The sequence below is a fragment of the Cebus imitator genome, unplaced genomic scaffold (genome assembly GCF_001604975.1).
Source record: "Cebus imitator isolate Cc_AM_T3 unplaced genomic scaffold, Cebus_imitator-1.0 Scaffold144, whole genome shotgun sequence".
Classification (NCBI taxonomy): domain Eukaryota; kingdom Metazoa; phylum Chordata; class Mammalia; order Primates; family Cebidae; genus Cebus; species Cebus imitator.
Window position 1 is genome coordinate 72,887 of NW_016107459.1, and position 12,992 is coordinate 85,878.

The 12,992-nt window shown below is 32.8% G+C and overlaps 1 protein-coding gene across 2 annotated transcripts in view; it reads left to right on the forward strand.

Annotated features, from left to right (window-relative positions):
• The first annotated feature begins 12,001 nt into the window (after window positions 1–12,001).
• GRID2 (glutamate ionotropic receptor delta type subunit 2) overlaps window positions 12,002–12,992 on the forward strand; it is a 731,875-nt gene continuing 730,884 nt past the window's right edge. For both annotated transcript variants that reach the window (XM_037743424.1, XM_017542400.2), the window contains exon 1: window positions 12,002–12,012. The gene's annotated coding sequence lies outside the window, so the exon portion shown is untranslated. The remainder of the gene's footprint in view (window positions 12,013–12,992) is intronic.

The following is a 12,992-nucleotide window of genomic DNA, read 5'->3' on the forward strand; positions in this document are numbered from 1 at the left end:
TGTGTCTGGATTCTTTTTTTTTTTTTTTTTTTTTGAGACGGATTCTTGCTCTTGCTCTGTAGTCCAGACTGGAGCGCAGTGGCATGATCTCGGCTCACTGCAACCTCCTCTTTCTGGGTTCACGCAATTCTCTGCCTCAGTATCCCAAGTAGCTGGGGTTATAGGCATGAGCAACCATGCCTAGCTAATTTTTGTATTTTTAGTAGAGACAGGGTTTCACCATCTTGGCCATTTTGGTCTTAAACTCCTGATTTAGTGATCTACCTGACTTAGCCTCCCAAAGTGCTGCCACCTCACCCAGCCACAAATATAATTTTTAAAGGGATTTGAGCTTAAGGTTTTCTCATTTAAATAACCTCTAAATTTTATACATCTAAACATAAAATATGATCTGACTTTAACTTGGGAATCTAATGTAATAATACATTATTAGTGGTAACAGTTTCAGTTATTATTTCCTTTTCACATTTTATATTTACAAAAATTTCAAAATAAGACGGAGGAGGAGGAGGAAAAAGAGAAAGAGAAGTAATCTAACAATTTTAAATAAAGTTGTTCTCATATCCTTACAAAGATATAAAAAGAGTTATATTTGCTTGTCTCTTATATAATGTCTTTTCTGGCTAGACGGTAAAGTTGTAGATACATTTACCAAAGATCATGATTAGACATGTTGTGCACTAGTTATACTCCCTGTAATAATGTGAATACAACAGTAAGACACATATCAAACATTTTCTTTGACTCTGATTCCTCCTGATTTTTTTTGTCTTAATCTTTTCATTCACACTCAAGAAGGTGAAACTAGAGTTTGTCAAAGTCATCTCAGAGCTAAAAAAGAGATCATTTCCGTTATGTATTATTAAAATAAACCTTTAGATAGTTTTAGAGCCAATTCAACCTTTTTGAACTCCTGAAAGTGAACAAACTTGGCCTTGACTCTATAAAAGTATTTTCTGTATTCAGAAAAAGGAGGCAGTTTCCATGTCAGTGCCACTTACTAAAATAGTATAATAATTCTTTGTGATTTATATTATTCTCATTTAGATCTTCACTATTTTTAAAAAGGCAAATTAAAATTGCATATATCTATGAATAAAACAAAGTACTGGAAAAGATCGTATCCTAATATAAAATTATTAGTTGGGTTGAAGACATTACTATTTAAAGTGAACAAACTTATTTTAGTGAGATATGAATTATAGTAAGATGGCTACATTCTGTTTCAAGACTCTTATCTGGCAACAGTGATATTTGGGCTTTCCTACACTCCCTTTACTTTGAAATACAAAAGCTTTCTTGTGTGAAAAGAGAAATTGAATAAATAGTACCATAAATTCAACATATGGGAGGCATTTGCAATTTAGGATTATGATGATCTCATTTTACTCTTAATTTAAAGAGATTGATACTAAGAGGTGGACATGTTTTCACTCACATCTGATAATTAATTCTGTATCCCAAGGATTCTGTTTCACCTAACAATTTGATCAACTGTAGCACAATCCTTAATGGATGTTGCATAGGGAATTGTGTACAGAAGATACATACTTGATAACAATCAAGTGTTACAATAAACTTTAGAAATCAGTAAATCTTTAATTAATTTCTCCTAACTCCTTGTGAACAAATCTCTTTTTCCTCCCACTTACACAGCTTATACATGGATATACTCAAATTTATAGAGTGAAACATAGGAAATGATCTTAACTGATACTTAGGATGTGACTAATGGTTAGCTGTCAAATGTAAAAATCGTAGATGATAGTGCTCATTTTTCTAGTAAATATTTTCTTCTTTGGGACTAAACACAATTTTATATAGTTTTGAATTTTGAAATGAGTAAGTGACTGTCTTTTAATAGCTGGAATCATAGCTTACATCTTTCAAATATTTTCATGTTTCCAAATACACCTGTAAGCATTACTATCTCCAGTTTGCAGATGAATAAACTGAAATTTGCAAGTATTATTTGGGAAGTTATATATCCAGGCTGAATTTCCCTCTAGATTATAAAATATTTAAATACAAGAATTGTATTTTATTCACCAAACCCTACAGTGTAGTTTTAAATTCATTTTGTTTAAGAAAAGTATCTTTTCTCAATGTCCCACAGTATCAGGAAGTTAAATAACATAAGAAATATATGTATGTATATATATTATATTTAATATATTAAATACAATGGAATACATTGTATAACAATAAAATTATAATATTAATTTATTAAAATAGTATAATATTAGGTTGGTATAAAAGTAATTGCAGGTTTTGCTACTTTTGCACCAATCTAATTCTATTTATGTATTTTTCTTCTTGTATTTTTTCCATCATTACATACAGATAATAAAATTAAGAATGCCTTTTTTGTGTGGAATTCTCTCCTATGTATTTTCTTTTGTTGCTTTGAAATAGTAATGTGAGATGCTACTTGGGGCTTTGGAAATAAGATCTAATTTTATAATTTTATAAATTACATTGATAGAATTATAATTTTAGTGATATAAGATAAATTTATATCAGTATTTACTAGCTCCCTGCCAGAACATATACTAAATTCAAGAGCTTCAGCCAGTGCGGATTATTTCTCTCTCCACATTTACCTGCTTTTGTCTAGGCTTTTTCTTCCATATCGCCTCTCCCTGACTAACAGGCAAGCACAACGTCAGGACAGAGTAGGTGACACTACATGGGCTTAATCAAGGTAGAAAGCATCCTTGTGAATTAAGAGATTGGGTTTAACCAAATTTCCAGATCTTTTTGCCTGAGCAGATATTTTTGTTCTTCACATCTAAAACTTGAACGGAAAGGAAATCGGCCTTATTTTCCAGTAATTTTCTGCTGTATCCCCAAGTGGTTGATGTCATTCTTCTAGATACATTAGCACATGTTTAATGATATTTCATGTTAATGGTTTAGATAAATTTGTTTCACTGTAATCATCCTTGTCTTAAAAATTTCTATAATGAATTGCTTGAAGAATAAGCTTATTCCAAGTAGATCATTATTTGTTTCCATTATAGATTTGGCGAATCATTCTGTTGTCTTATAAATGGCAATGATACTCTTCAAAGCATATTCAATATTTTAAGAATAATTACTAAATAAGATGGAGGTTACATATTTTTGTGTTTTTCAATACAAAGTAAAAATGGGAATATAAGCAAGAAAATGTGTTAATTTTTTTAAAATATTGTTGAGATCATACTAGTAAATTTTATTTGCATTTTTTACTTATTGATGAGTACAGGAAGCAAAACAAGTGAGTTCTGTAAATCATCAGATGCTCTGAACCTACTTTTAAAATTTCATAAATGGAGAGATTATGTTTAAAAGTATATCTCATTTAAATTCTGATTAAAAAACCAAACTGTCATTGTGTATCATTGACATTGGTCTCTTTTTAGTACAATCACACATACACAGTTTGTACAACTGTATTTACTCACAGTGAGAGAAAATTTCAAGCTGATAGCTTTAATTATTTAGCTGATTCCTCTGATTGCACTCGTGGAAAAGGCAAAAGAGGTCACTGTCTTTACTTTATCTCTGCTAGTCATAACTTCTGTGTAGCTCTGAGGCATGCCCAGGTTGAAAAACAAGTTTGATCTCTTTCTGAAAAATACTCCTAAAAGAAGATATGCAAAACACGTAGGATATGAATATTTTACAAGCAGTTAAAAACCTAAAATTCAGAACTAAAACTTAGGATGCAATAAAGAATTTTCATGGAATTCATTATTTTCTTGATTTACAGCACCAACCACAGATTTGCACATGAGTATTAGGTAGCTAATACTCATTTATTATATCAATAATGATTCAAAATTTTATCTACAACTGTAACAGTTCATTTTCCTATGGTTCTTTAAGCTCCTGTTTAGCTGTATCCTATCTGACCTTCTTAAACACGCTACCTTACATATAGTCTTTCTTTCTGGATACCATTCTCTTAAAAATTCAAACCTAAAAACAATGACTAGCAGTTACTGAGTGTTCACTCACTATGCATCAGGCACTGCTCTAAGATATATTGTCCCATCCAATTCCCATAGTGATCCTTGGTGGTGTGTGGTGTGTATTGATATCATTTCCACTTTAGAGATGAGGAAAATAAAACCCGGGGAGATTAAGTAACTTTCTTAAGTTTTACTGCTAAAAAGCATAGAACCAGAATTAAAACTCAGAGCACAAACATGTAACCAGCACACCAGAGTTTAGATTATACAGTGCCATAAATGTTATCAAAATAGTATTTGTTATTTCTTTTTATGAAGATTTTGTGGAAAATTAACATGAGATGGAACTAAGATATAAAGAGAAAAGTAACACTGTAATTTAACTACATCTGTTCCTCTCATTACTATTAAACATTTGGTCAGTAAATAGATGATTATCTGATGAGCATTTCTCTCTGCCTGACATAGAAATGACTACTCTCCATGATATTTATAATTCCTGGTGCTCTATGAAATTCCTTCTCTTAAATTAATACATTGGTCCTCCCTTGTTTACAGGGGATACATCAAAGATTTCTGGTAGATGCCTGAAACTGTAGATAGTACTGTAGCCTATATGTACTATGTGTGAATTTGTCTTTTCCTTTAAAGGAATCAACTTACAGTTTCTCTTTGGTATATTCAAGTTGTCAGCATCGCTGTTCTTGCACTTTGGGGCCACTATGAAGTAAAAATAAGAGTTACTTGAACACAAGCACTACTTATTTTTCTTAATAATGGAGATAATCTATCTCATAACCCAGATGACTACTGTGTGGCTAATAGGTAGGTAGCATGTCCAATGTGCATACACTGGACAAAGTGATGATTCATGTCCTGGGTGGGAAAACGCAGGGTGGTGTGAGATTTTATTGTGCTACTCAGAATGGTATGCAGTTTAAAACTTATAAATTGCTTATTTCTAGAATTTTCTATTTAGTATTTTCAGACCATGGTTGACTCCAGGTAACTAAAGCCATGGAAAGCAAAACTGCAAATAAGGGGGGATTACTGTACAATGACAAGCCCTCATCTGATTACTGCATTACAAATTGAGCTATTTGCAGTGAGGTTGCCAACAAACCTAGAGATAGTACATGTTTTCTGAGATGGTATTTCCATTAATTCTTAATTTATCTCTTTCACCAAGCACACTTATTGTCTTAGTTAATTCAGGCTGCTCTAACAAAATACCTTTGATTGGGTAATTTATAAACAATAGAAATGTACCTCTCACAGTACTGGAGGCTGGGAAGTCCAACATAAAAGTGCCAGCAGATCTGATGTCTTTTAGGGCCCATGTTCTGTTATGGTGGAAGGGGAAGGAAGATCCATTAGGCCTCTATTATAAGGGTACTAATCCCATTGAAGTCATTTCATCAGGTTATAAGTCTCTGCCCTCTTGACCTAGTCACCTCCCAAAGACCCCAAATCTAATATCATCACCTTGAGAGAGACTTTATTATATGAATTTAGGGGGAACACATACATTCAGACCATAGCACATATGATTACCTTATTTTAGCTCAAACAAAGATCAGGAACAAGGTTTTCCTCTTAGAAAAAAATCAAACTTCCAAGAGCCACCTTATTATTTGTTCAACAAATATTTATTAAGCAGGGACACTGTGCCAATAAAAAAATGAATTAAAAACTGATACCCCAATAAAGGACTTAAGAGTTATTGTGCTTCTTAAGCAAAAGATTATCCAACTAGTTTAGGCTAAATTAGTCCAAATCATATTACAACATGTGTCCTATTTGAACCTAAGTAATGTTTACATTTTTATATATACCTTTCTAAAATATTTTACCTATATTTGATTAATATTGAATAGCCTAGAATCTTCAATGCAGCTATAAGCTATTAAAGAGTGTGAAGACTTTGTATTGCCTTTTTTGTTACTCATTTGGGCATATCCTTAATAGTTTATTGAACGACTGGTTATAGACATTGACTGAAGATCATGATTATGATCTTCAATAATCAAAAATGCCAAATAAATTCAAATGCATTTTATGCTAAGCTATACTTCAAGATCCTTCAGTTTAAAAAACATGAAAAATGGTAATACAAGTTATAGTAAAATATAATTTTGCGGTTGAAAGGACTTTTGATACACGTTTTAATTTGTTACTAGTAAAAACCTTATGAGGCAAATAGAGTACAATGGTCACTGTGTACAAGTGTGTGGAAAGAGTGACTATTGCACTCTATTTGCCACATTTCTGGGGGTAAAAGAGATTTAAAAGGCTTGGAAATGAAATTTTCAGAATTATGGAAAATATCATTATGTTATTACTGTTAAAACATTTCTTTGCAATTGGAACATCTAACTCTTGTTAAAACAATTTCTATGGATATTATTTGTGAAAAGAGTTCAGGGCAGTATGTCATAGTAGGTGTAATCAATTATACAAGATTACAGTTTCCTGTAAAGACACAGGGAAGAGAATGTCTTCATCAGAAATGTCATTTCTAGAGACTGCTCCTTTGATATATATCCACAAGAAACCTAATTTCCTACTCAAAGTAGTCTGTCCTATTTATATAAAAAAAGAAAATTCTCAGTAATCTTATGTTAGAGCTTTATCTCTTTTCCGTTTTGAAGGGAGGTGTGGGAGAAGAGAAGGTGTTACATGTAATTTTATATACATCCATGTATTATTTCATTATTGCATTGCTGTGAAGAAATACCTGATATTGGGTAATTCATAAAGAAAGGAGATTAATTTGTCTCATAGTTCTGCAGGCTGTACAGGAAGCATGATGCTGGCATCTGTTTGGCTTCTGGGGATGCCTCAGGAAACTTATAATCACAGTAGAAGGCGAAGGAGGAGCAGGCATGTCACATGGCCAGAGCAGAAACAAGAGAGAGAGGAGGGAGGCACTACACACTTTTAAGTGACCAGATCTCCCAAAACTCACTCACTATCATGAGGACAGTACCAAGGGACTAGTACTAAACATTGATGAGAAGCCACTTCCATGATCCAAGCCCCTCTCACAAGACCCCACCTCCAACATTAGAGATTATATTTCAGCATTAGTTTTGGGTGAGGACAACATAAAATCTATATATACATTAATTATATATTAATATATAATATTAATTATATAATAATTATATAATATATAATAAATATATTAATATATAATAAATTAATATAATATTAATATATAATATTAATTTATACATTAATATTATATTAATTCATATAATATTATATGTGTGTGTATATGTGTGTGTGTGTGTGTGTGTGTGTGTGTGTGTGTGTGTGTATATTTAGAAGAAAATAGTTTCATTGTAAATGGATAGCATTTCTTTGAAAAGTCCATAAACCCTTACAGAGTAGAGGGAAAAATATCCAAAATACCAGGATGTTTTTTAAAAGGCATATTATAAATAGATTTCATCATACTCCTATCATTGTAAGCTTACAAGGGTATACGGATTCTCTAGTAGCACCCAACCCCACCATAGAAACAGGAAAGTAAAAATGTCTGATGATGAATCCTGAGTACGTAAAGCCACTTTGAAGAAGTAGAATTTTCTCAGGTCAAAATGTGACCAATTAAGTTAGAATGTGTCAGCTGGAGGAAGGATTGGTCAATTGAAGCAAGGAAAAGAGAGTAAGAGAGAAATATCATTATGCTGTCTCCTGAGAGAGGTACCTGAAAACCATCTTGTCAGTCAATCACTACCTTTAATGACTGAAGAAACTGAAACCCAAAGAGAAAAATGACTATTGCCCAAGGCACAACACTGACTTACATCTGAACTGGAACTAAAAATCGAGATTCCTCACTTACACCTTAGGTCCCTGGATTATGGAGCAAACACATTTACTGATGCTTTTTCTCTGAAATCAACAGTTTCTGGGCAATAGTAGGAAAAATGGAGGCTTACTTTGCTGTTGGTTGTTTTGGTTTTTACTTTTTTTAATGCCGATATCAATAGTTAGAAAGATTCTCATGTTAGTCTAGTATTTTTATTTGTCTTCACTTAGAAGAAAGGTTTTATTTTTATATTTAAGTTGCACACAGAAAGCATTAGTGATAAAGATTTAAATACAGGCCTTTTAAACAACTTGTACAATACTACTCATAAAAACATATCAGAGAAAGGAGTCCACATGACTGAGTGAAAAGCTGTCTTTTGAAAAGTTGCCACAAATTTTATACTATATTTTTCAGGAATTATCTCCTTTCACTTCATAATTGCTGCTAGCAGGGGCCAAGCTAACCATTAAATAGTGTTTCTGACCTCATGCACTGTTCTATAGCTTTGTAAAGTGCATAGACAGTTTTTTTTTTACCCCCCAGAAATAGAAATGCTTCTCCTACTAAGTTGAAAGGCATTATTAGTGAAATTAGAATATGATAACAAACTGCAGATGGTAAAAGATTACTTCCTGGCAGAGAATAAATCCACATGCATTTTATGCTAAGTGAAATGTGATTATCAAAAAATTGTGATAATAATGATTGATTCGTGAATAGATAACTGTGATCTAGCTCCAGCTGCCAACTATATGTCTTAATCAGATCATGACAGAATCACTGATTAAAGATAAAAAAAGAAATCATAATATATTAGAATGAATATACTATGTTACAACAGTCATATGAGTTTTGATAGTTGCTATAAAATAAATAGAATAGCCATTTTAGTTCATTTTAAACTAAAATACATTCTTCTGCCAAGTTTAAAATGATCTAAAATATATCTTATTACAAAATTATTTTAGTCTAATAAAACTTCAGGCACTTTTGAAATGAATGTTTACAGACTAAGCAGGCAACAGGCTGTACTTGATATATTACCACTACAAAAGCTTTTGTGGAGTATGCTAGCTATGAATTTCTAGCTATGAATTAAATGTTCTGAATTATTACACATTACATTATACTCACAGTTTAAGAAATATTTACTGGATTATTCTATATTCCAAGCACATCTGAGTTTTAAAAAATACACATCTTTCCTTTCATGGAACTTATATATTCTAGTCTTATTACAAAATAATATCAATATTTTCATATAGTGTGAATAGGGACTGCTAAAGAACACTTTTCTTATGATGGACAGAATCTTCCTACTCTGTTCCTCATACTATTGTTGACTCCATTTAGGGATATTTTTTATCAGCAGGATTGGCTTATTTCTGTAAACAGTAGAATCTGAGTAACATAAAATGAGCTACTGGGGCTAATAGCACATTTATAGCGTAACTAACGTACCTTACACCATGTCTGCTTTAATAATTAGATCACACCTTTCCTGTTTACTGAATTCATTCATATTCACCATATGTTCATTAAGCGCCTAAAACAGACCAATCTGTGTTCTAGGTTTAGGGCATGAAGCCCTGAGCAAAATACATAAAGTTCCTGCTCTTATGTAGCTTGTATTTCATGAGGAAGAAAGAGTAAAAATAGAGAAACAGATATATAAAATACAGTCAAATGATGATCACTATTAAGGAAAATATTAAGTAAGATCAGGAGATAGAGAGCAACAGGGATGCTAATAAGAGGGGCTTCAGAAACTGAGGATTTGCATGAAGAAATAAGATGAAGGAATGCCTGGGTGCAGAGTACTTCACGCAGAAGAAATAGAAGGAAAGTGAATTCACAGAACAGTGTGACCAATGAGTGAGCCAAAGAAGAGTGAGAAAGGCTGATGGAAATAGGAGTTTAGGTTATATTCATAGCCAGGCAGAAGCTTATAAAGGGTCTGTGGGCCATAATAAGAGAGTTTTCCTGAAGAATTAGGACTTCTCTTCATGTAGTGTGTATGTCGGAATGGCAAAGCCATCAATAGATAAAATATTCATAAAAGAAAAAAATTATCACCGTGCCATTCAAAAGCAGTACACTCTTTCTAATCAAAATTAATACTTAAAGTCTGTTTAAATGTAATTAAAAGCTGTGATTGAGTTTATAAGGTGCAAGGTACCGGATTTCAAAAAAGCATTGGAAAATACAATGTCAAATCCAGAAGACTAGACACGTAAAGGTAACTACAATGCAACAAAGGCTTAAATATGTTATAGGAATAATTAAGGAGTAGATAAACTTCCTCCTCTGCTTTGAATGTAAAAAGATACAAAACACTTTTTCCCACCTGCAAAATGGGAAAAAGCCAAAAATCTATTCAATTCTAATTTTTTTAAAGCTGTAACTTTTCTTAAAGTAACCAAATAACCTGAAATCCAAAGAGGGACAAGTTCTTTCAAAAAGGGACAGAAAACAAAACAGTACAGCCTAGAGATAACCTATGAGCAAGAGGTTACTGTTTTCCATACCAGCTAGGAAGAATCACTTGTGATTTTTATGAACTCATAAAGGCTAAATGTGAACTACCGTTATTTATTTGGAAGAGAAGACACAAGAGGAGTTTCTGTTTATTTGCAAGCTATTGCTGTACTCTTCCAGCCAGTGCTCTTGAGAAAGTTGAGATCAGAAGAATATGAAACATTGTTCTCTTAGTGGACCTACGGCTGTAGGGGACCAGGCATAGTACACGTGGGCCTTGAGCAGTAGGAGTTTGAACTTTGCAGGCCCACTTTTATGTAGATTTTTAAATAAATATATTGGAAAATTTCTTGGAGGTTTGCAACAATTTGAAAAAGACTCATGTATGAATGGTATAGTCTAGAAATATTTAAAAAATAAGAAAAGTTTAGGTAAGTCATGAATTCATAAAGTAAACTGGATAAGTCTATTTTATGACTAGATTCTAGTCTATCATTTACTACTATAAAATTTACACAAATCTATTATGGAAGGTTAAAATGTATCAAAACTTACAGACACACTTACAGACCTTACATGGCGCCATGCCCAGTCTAAAGAAATATAAACAAATGTGTAAATGGGCATTTAATTAAAACTGCATAAAATTAACTGTAGCACATATTGTACTACTGTGATAATTTCAGAGCCAACTCCAGTTGCAATTGTGGTGAGCTCAAGTGTTACAAGTAACATGGTGTGAGCTGTTTGTCTCTCCCGTAAATTGTATATTATAGTAAAAAGTAACCTCTCACAGTTCTTGTGTATTTTTCACCAAGTTTAGTGCAATATGGCAAACCTTGGATAATAGCAAGGGACCATACAAAGTGTGACTAGTGATGCTGGAAGCGTTTCCAAGAGGCAGAAAAAGAAGCCATGACATTGACATAAATTATCAATATCAGTAAAGAGAGAGCCAATATTACTTCAAATTTCAAGGGAATATCACAAACACCTGTATATCAGTAAATTTGACAATTTAGATGAAAAATGCAAATTCCTTGAAATATAAGTTACTGAGGAAATAGATAAGCTGAATATGCCTATATCTGCTTCTAAAACTGATTTTATAATTATAAATTCTCTCACTATTAAAACTCCAGGCCCAGAAAGTTTCACTGGTGAGTTCTACCAACTTTTCAGGAAAAATAACATTAATTATACACAAACTCTTCCAGAAAATTGAAAATGTGTGACTACATTCTAACTCATTTACTGAGGCCAGCATTATCCTTGCAAGGATAATTTAACATTCAGAAATCAATCAATGTAATTGCCCATATTAGCAGACTAAAAAAGAAAAACCATATGGTTTTCTCAATAGATGCAGAAAAAACTTTCAATAAAATCCAATATCCATTCCTGATAACTCTGAACTACTCTATTCCTGGGCAAACTCTATTCTCAGCAATAAAAGGGGACTTCCTCAAACTCACAAAGAGTATAATCCAAAAATCTTCAGGTTACATTATTTTCAATTGTGAAAGACTGAATATTTTCCCCTAAAAAATCAGGAAAAGGAGAAGGGGGGCTGCTATTACTACACCTGTTTAAAATTGGACTGGTGGTACCAGCTAGTGTGATAAGGCATGGAAAAAAAAAAGTATACAGATTGGAAAGGAAGAAGTAAAACTGCCTTTATTTGCAGAAGACATGATTCTCTCTGTAGAAAATCCTTCAGAAAAGGAAACTAGAAGAAGTGAGTTTAAGAAGGTTTCGTGATATAAGATCCATACACAAAATCTTATGTATTTCCATATTTTCTGGCAATGAAATTTGGAAATTAAAATAAAAGTACCACTTACAATAGAATATAAAATTATAAAATACTTAGGAATAAATTGACAAAGGCACAAGATCTGTACACTGGGTACTACAAAATCCTGCTGAAAGAAATTCTTTAAAAAGCTAAATAAAGGAAGTTATGTACCATGCTTATGAATTGGAATACTCAGTATTGTTAGGATGTCAAAGGTATCTCTTTTTATAAGCACATAGACTGCTGAAGAAATAAGGTAATTAAAATAGCATGGTGGTAGGGGAGTGTGTGGAATGGCAGGAAGATACCTTAACAAGGCAGGGAGCTGGAGATGAGCATGAAAATGTAAATCAGTGCCACGTAATAAAGAATTCTGTATGCCATGCTAAAAGATTGGCTTTCCCTTGCAGAAGTTGTATGATGACATTGGAAGTTTTATGTTTAAAACTTTTATTTTAAATTGGTTTTAGATTTTCAGAAAAATGTGACAATGGTAAAAAGAATTCACTCATATTATTCACACCCCTCTTCCTCATGTTAACATCTTCTATAATCAAAGTAAAATTATCAAGAACAGTCATTGAACATTGGTGCAGTATTATCAATTGAACCATAGACCTTGTTCAAAATTCACCAGCCTGTTTTTTAGTTGTTGTTATGGAGTCTGTCTCTGTCACCCAGGCTGGAGTGCAATGGCATGATATCAGCTCACTGCAACCTCCAACCCTGGGTTCAAGCGATTTTCCTGCCTCAGCCTCCTGAGTAGCTGGGACTACAGGCCTGTGCCACCACGTTCGGCAAATTTTTGTATTTTTAGTAGAGATGGTGTTTCACCATATTGGTCAGACTGGTCTTGAACTCCAGACCTCAGGTGATTCACCCACCTCAGCCCAACTTCTTTATTAATGACTTTTTTTTTTTTTTTTCCCTGTTT